Source organism: Vicia villosa, unplaced genomic scaffold (genome assembly GCF_029867415.1).
Source record: "Vicia villosa cultivar HV-30 ecotype Madison, WI unplaced genomic scaffold, Vvil1.0 ctg.000063F_1_1_1, whole genome shotgun sequence".
NCBI classification, from domain to species: domain Eukaryota; kingdom Viridiplantae; phylum Streptophyta; class Magnoliopsida; order Fabales; family Fabaceae; genus Vicia; species Vicia villosa.
Genome location: NW_026704991.1, coordinates 904,564 through 912,205, shown reverse-complemented (window position 1 = coordinate 912,205; position 7,642 = coordinate 904,564).

Genomic DNA, 7,642 nt, shown 5'->3' with positions numbered 1-7,642 from the left:
AAGCCATAAGTGCCAAGCTTTGTGACTCGTGGAAAGATGATTAAGAACAGGATCACCATTGACATTCCTGAGTGTACTCATGCTTCAAAGTAATTTGCTTTTATGTTTTTCAAAAATCCTTTCATTCTTCCCAAGATGAAAGTGAAGTTGTTGGGCCATTTTCTGTTTGTTTTAAACATTAAAATCATCAATAAAAGTCATTTTGTTTCTGCATATACATGCTTTTTATCTTTTTGCTTTTTCTGGAAAGTGGTAACACAAAAAAAAACCTTAAAAATTGTTTTCATTTGCCATAATCTGCACGATTACATGTTTGCATATATCTTCCCTTTTTCCTGAAATAATAATCACTTGTGCAGATTAATCAGTAAAACTGTTGAAAGTAATGACCCTGCACCCTCTCCTAACTTCGAGTGTCCTGTGTATGAGGCGGAAGAAGAGAGTGATGAATGTATTCCTGATGAGATTTCCCGACTACTTGAGCACGAGGAAGACACCATTCAGCCATATAAAGAGCCGTTAGAAGTCATCAACTTGGGTTCTGAAGAAGATAAGAAAGAAGTCAAGATTGGGGCACTGCTTGGTCAAGATGTTAAGAAGAGGATGGTAGAGCTTCTTAAAGAGTATGTTGACATTTTTGCGTGGTCCTACCAAGATATGCCTCGGCTGGACACAGATATTGTGGAGCATCGTTTACCGTTGAAACCAGAATGTCCCCCTGTCAAGCAAAAGTTGAGGAGAAGTCATCCTGATATGGCGGAAAAGAATAAGAATTAGGTCTTGAAGCAAATAGACGCAGGTTTCCTTGTCACTTCTGTATATCCTCAATGGATTGCCAATATAGTGCCTGTTCCGAAGAAAGACGGAAAAGTTCGTATGTGTGTTGATTATAGAGATTTGAACAAAGCCAGTCCGAAAGATGATTTTCCTCTACCTCACATTGATATGTTGGTAGATAGTACGGCAAATTTTGAGGTTTTCTCCTTCATGGATGGTTTTTCAGGATACAATCAGATTAAGATGGCACCTGAAGACATGGAAAAGACAACCTTTATTACGCCATGGGGGACATTCTGTTACAAAGTGATGCCTTTTGGGTTGAAGAATGCTGGCGCGACATATCAAAGGGCCATGACCCCTCTTTTCCATGATATGATGCACAAAGAAATTGAGGTTTATGTGGATGACATGATTTCCAAATCCCAGTCAGAGGAAGGGCACATGGAGGATCTGTTAAAGTTGTTTCAGCGGTTGAGAAAGTATCGTCTCCGCTTAAATCCAAACAAATGCACTTTTGGTGTCCGTTCCGGAAAATTATTGGGTTTCATTGTCAGTCAGAGAGGAATTGAAGTAGATCCTGATAAAGTCAAAGCAATTCAGGAAATGCCAGCACCAAAGACTGAGAAACAAGTGAGAGGTTTCCTCGGACGTTTGAATTATATTTCCAGATTCATTTCAAATATGACTGCAACCTGTGAGCCGATCTTCAAGTTGTTAAAGAAAAATCAGGGATGTGTGTGGAATGAAGATTGTCAGAAAGCTTTTGACAACATCAAAGAATATCTGCTTGAACCTCCCATTCTGCTCCCTCTAGCTGAGAGAAGGCCTTTGATTATGCACCTCACAGTGCTTGAAAATTCAATGGGATGTGTGTTGGGTCAGCATGACGAGTCTGGTCGAAAAGAGTATGCAATATACTACCTTAGCAAAAAGTTTACCGAGTGCGAAACAAGATACTCGCTGCTTGAGAAAACTTGCTGTGCTTTGGTGTGGGTTGCTCGCCGACTAAGACAGTATATGTTAAACCACACCACTCTATTGATTTCCAAAATGGATCCAATTAAGTATGTATTTGAGAAACCTGCATTAACTGGAAGGATCGCTCGCTGGCAAATGTTGTTATCAGAATATGATATTGAATATCGAGCTCAGAAAGCTGTGAAAGGAAGTGTGTTGGCAGAGTACCTCGCTCACCAACCAATTGATGATCGTCAATCTATCAGAATGGACTTCCCAGATGAAGATATAATGTATTTGAGAGCTCAGGATTGGGATGAACCGTTGCCAGAAGAAGGACCAGATCCTGAATCCAAGTGGGGTTTAATTTTTGATGGAGCTTCTAACATTCATGGCCATGGAATTGGCGCCATTATTGTCACTCCACATGGGTCACATGTACCTTTCACTGCAAGGATATGTTTTGATTGCACAAATAATATTGCTGAGTATGAAGCTTGCATCATGGGGCTTGAAGAGGCCATTAATTTGAGAATTAAGATTCTTGATGTTTATGGAGATTCTGCGCTTGTGATTAATCAGATTAAAGGAGAATGGGAAACTCGTCATCCTGGCTTGATCCCTTACAAAGATTACGCCAGAAGGTTGTTGACGTTCTTTAACAAAGTTGAATTCCACCACATCCCTCGAGATGAGAATCAGATGGCTGATGCTTTAGCCACATTGTCCTCCATGTACAAAGTGAATTTTCATAATGAGGAACCTCAGATTACAATCAGACGTCTTGATAGACCTGCTCATGTATTTGCAGTTGAGGAATCAACAGATGAAAAGCCTTGGTATTTCGATATTAAACACTTCCTTCAGACTCAAGAGTACCCATTTGGGGCGTCAAATAAGGATAAGAAAACTTTGAGGAGATTGGCTGGCAGTTTCTTCATCAATGCTGATGTTTTGTATAAAAGGAATTATGACATGGTTTTGCTCAGATGCGTGGATAGACATGAAGCAGACATGTTGATGCATGAAATCCATGAAGGTTCTTTTGGTACTCATGCCAATGGACATTCGATGGCTAAAAAGATGCTTAGAGCAGGTTACTATTGGCTGACAATGGAATCTGATTGCTACAAGTTTGTAAAGAAGTATCACAAGTGTCAGGTTTATGCTGACAAGATTCATGTGCCCCCGACACTTCTCAATGTCCTCTCCTCTCCATGGCCTTTCTCCATGTGGGGTATCGATATGATTGGCATGATTGAACCCAAGGCTTCGAACGGACATCGATTCATCCTGGTAGCAATCGATTACTTTACCAAGTGGGTAGAAGCTGCTTCATATGCTAATGTAACAAAGCAAGTTGTGGTCAGATTTATCAAGAATAATATCATCTGCAGATATGGTGTACCGAGCAAGATCATTACTGATAATGGCTCGAATCTGAATAACAGCATGATGAGAGAATTGTGTGAAAGTTTCAAAATTGAACACCACAACTCTTCGCCTTATAGGCCAAAGATGAATGGAGCTGTTGAAGCAGCAAATAAAAATATTAAGAAGATTGTACAAAAGATGGTTGTTACGTACAAGGACTGGCATGAGATGCTCCCATTTGCTTTGCATGGGTACCGTACATCTGTTCGTACTTCAACCGGGGCAACTCCCTTTTCTTTGGTTTACGGTATGGAAGCAGTGCTCCCCATTGAGGTTGAGATTCCATCACTGAGAGTCTTAATGGAAACCAAGTTATCTGAGACTGAGTGGTGTCAGAGCAGGTTTGATCAATTGAATTTGATAGAAGAAAAGAGAATGACGGCTTTATGCCATGGTCAGTTGTACCAGAAAAGAATGAAGAAAGCATTTGATAAGAAGGTTCGACCTCGTGTATTCAGAGAAGGCGACCTCGTGCTCAAAAGGATCTTGTCTTTCACCTCCGATTCAAGGGGCAAGTGGACTCCTAATTTTGAAGGACCATATGTTGTTAAGAAAGCCTTCTCTGGCGGTGCATTAATTCTTGCAACTATGGATGGAGAAGAGCTCCCACGTCCCGTGAATGCTGATGTAGTCAAGAAATACTTCGCCTAAAATAATAAAAGAACAGCTCGCTAAGTTGAAAACCCGAAAGGGCGGCTTAGGCAAAAAAGAGCGTCTCGGTGGATTGAAAACCCGAAAGGGCGGTCCAGGCAAAAATTAGAGACATAAACAGAATAAAATACCCGGTGGACTGAAAACCCGAAAGGGCGGTCCAGGCAAAAGTTAGGGATTCATGGCAAGTAACTACATCAGACAAGACTTGATCATCAGCGATCATCTGTTTATCATGAGAAGTTCAACACATTTCAACATAAGCCTTTGCTCAGGAATTCCAAGTTGAGAGAGAGGATAGGGTCATTACATTTCAATGTACCTTTTCCACAAAATTACCACTTTCCAAACTTTGTAATAATCCATGGGGTCTTGCCTTTTGCAGGCTTCCATTCTATTAAAAAGTTTGAGCCTTTACCTTTTATTGGCAATCTTATTTCTTTCATATCTCTCAAAATGGCATTTATTGTTGATAATACTTTTTAAAACAGAGAGAAAATTGATTTCAACAAAATCTTTTTTGAAAAATATAAAAGAAGTTTTGTTTTGATTCATGAGTGCATTACAAGGAACGGATATGTTGATGTATTCATATACAAAAGGGGAAGAATATATCCCACTTAATGAACTTTTGGCCTGGTTCGAATATGATGTAGAACTCAGTTATTTTTGTTCTCTCAGCTCCAATGTTCCCTCAGTGTTGGGTAGAATTTATTCTGAAGCCATCAAAAGATTGTTATAGCAGTTTTTGCTCTGGTGTTCAGCTTGAGACACGCTTGATTATGCTATTTTCGTACTCCATCTCTTGAGTTCATTTCTTGTGCTAAGTTTTGGCAGCATATGCATCATTAACATGCATCAAAAACAGTCATACACTCACATTTGCTATCATGAAGTTTACTGTCAAACAGATTGCTCTTTCATTTAGAGTATCTCAAGCATAAAAAGCTCACTTTCCTTGAAAATCCCCACTGAACTTGTTTCTAGGTGGATAATATGTTTCAGTTCAGATGTCTACGAACAGAAGACCAGTGAGTTTCTCCCTCACTTGGTCCAGTCTTTTTGGCAGCTTCTTTCCATCTAGTCATGGATTGAACTTTGGTCGCTCTATGATGAACGTTGAGATTATGCATTTGTGTTTTCAAATCATTGAAAAAGTATTATTGATTGCTCTTCACCGTCATTGGTACAAAGGGACACCTCTTCATACCTTCAGTGGAACGTTGGTATGTGTTATCGTCAATGGCACGGCGATATATCTCTTTTCTACCTCCAGTGGAACGTTGGTAGCTCACCTTCAGTGGAACGATGGTGTATCTTGTTATCTTGTTTCATCGTCAGTGGTACGTCGATGTATTTATCTTGTCTACCTCCAGTGGAACGTTGGTAGCTCACCTTCAGTGGAACGATGGTGTATCTTGTTATCTTCATCGTCAGTGGTACGTCGATGTATATCGTCTCATATCATCAGTGGAACGTTGGTACGTGTTATCGTCAATGGCACGGCGATATATCTCTTTTCTACCTCCAGTGGAACGTTGGTAGCTCACCTTCAGTGGAACGATGGTGTATCTTGTTATCTTGTTTCATCGTCAGTGGTACGTCGATGTATTTCTCTTTTCTACCTCCAGTGGAACGTTGGTAGCTCACCTTCAGTGGAACGATGGTATATCTTGTTATCTTCATCGTCAGTGGTACGTCGATGTATATCGTCTCATATCATCAGTAGAACGATGGTATATTTTATCGTCAATGGCACGGCGATATATCTCTTTTCTACCTCCAGTGGAACAATGGTAGTTCACCTTCAGTGGAACGTTGGTGTATGTTATTATATCTTCATCGTCAGTGGTACGTCGATGCATTTTTATCATCAGTGGAACGATGGTGTGTTCTCTGTTAATGAAAGATGGGTATTATGATTCTCTAGTGAAAGGTGATATACTTTCTCATCCCCAGTGAAAGAGAATGCATATCTTATGATTCCCCGGTAAAAGAGGATGTATTTTTTCTCATCCCTTGTGAAAGAGGATGCCCCCTTTTTTCACCCTAGTGAAAGGTGATGCTTTAATCTCTCTGGTGCGAAATGTTTTCCCCAGTGAAGTCTCTTTTCCCAGCAAAGTTTCGTTTCTCCAGCAAAGTCTTGTTTCCCATTGGAGTTCTTCCCACAAGACATGTGCTTTCCCCAGTGGAGTTCTTTTTCTCCCCAGTGTTGTTTCATCATCATATGCATTCATTAAAAATTGCGTTGCATCTTAGGTTCAAAAATTGCGTGTTTTATATATTTAAGTCTCTTCAATCTCCTCAAAACGAAGATTTTCAATCATCGTATTTCCGGATCAAAGAAACTTAAATAGGGGCATCTGTCATACCCCAATTTTTGACCCTAAGATCATACATCAATTGCATTCAATCATCAATTAAAAGCACCATTGTGAGGCTTTGTCTTTGATACTGTGATTATCTCTGAGGGGAATTATCGAGCATTTATAGCCTTTTATTTGTTTATACTAACCAAAAATCAAAAAAATATGTGTTTTGTCTCTTTTGTTTATATTTTACAAGTAAAAGATCGGGCAAAAATCAAAACAGTGCAAGAAAACAATTTTTGAAAATTTGAAGGTGGAAATCGATTTACCCCTGTGGGAAATCGATTTCCTGTGCGCAAAATTCAAAAAAATATAAGGAGGGAAGCTTGACATCATTTTGGCACCTTTTTATTTGATCATTTTATCAATTTTCCACCTCACAAAATTAACTCCTTCATTAAACCCACTTAAACATCATTTTACCATTTAAATCCCACTTTAATTACCAATTAACCACAAATTAATTACCAAACACAAAAAGACCAATTTGCCACTACTCTTGCTCCAATTCTATAAATAGAGACCTCTACTTTCTCATTTCTCAAGCTTTGAGAGCCAAAAAACCCCTTGCAATTTCTCTCCTCATCCCTACCAAATTCACCAAAGCTCTTTATTCTTTCATAAAGTTTGTGAGTCACACCTTGAACCTCACAAACTTTGAGCTAAAACCACCATCCATTTCACTTTTGTTCTTCAATTGTTGAGAGATCAAGATTTGTGTTGGTGATTGTTGAAGTGGATCTAAGTTTTGTTCAAGAATTGGTAATTTTCATCATCCTTTTCCATCTACCATAATGTGATTCTTTGTTGCTTGTGTTCAATGCATCTTTTATGCTATATTGGTCCTATTTGATGGTGATTTGATGGAAAATTCGTGCTCCAATGGATATGTGATGATAAGGTGTTTGTATGTTTGCCTAAATCAAGTTTCAAAGTTCATAATGCTGTTTTTTTGAAAACTGTGCGCAGGAAATCGATTTCCTACAGAGGGAAATCGATTTCCACTCTGTTTTTTGCGCCAGATCTGAATTCTGCAGGCATGAAATCGATTTCCTACAGAGGTAAATCGATTTCCAGTGAGGCAGAATGCTTGTTTTTGCTATTTTTGACTTGTTTTTGGTTCTAACTCTTCTTCTACTCCATTCTTTTGATATTTTCTTTGAATCACAAACTAGAGGCCTAATTTCTCTCTAATTTCAATGGACTTAGGGCGTCGATAGGATGAGAATCCAAATCCGCAAAATTATGTGATTGAAATTATGGATGAAAGGAGCTTTTAATGTGGTTCCATCTTTTGTTTCTCTTTATTTTGATCGATGAAAGTCTTAACACCTTGAGAATTCTTATGGATTCTTGGTAAAGACTAGATCACTCACCATTTTTCTTTTCGTGCGGTATTGCGTTTGGAGAGTGATCTACATATCGCTTCTCTCGCATGCATTAGCACATAA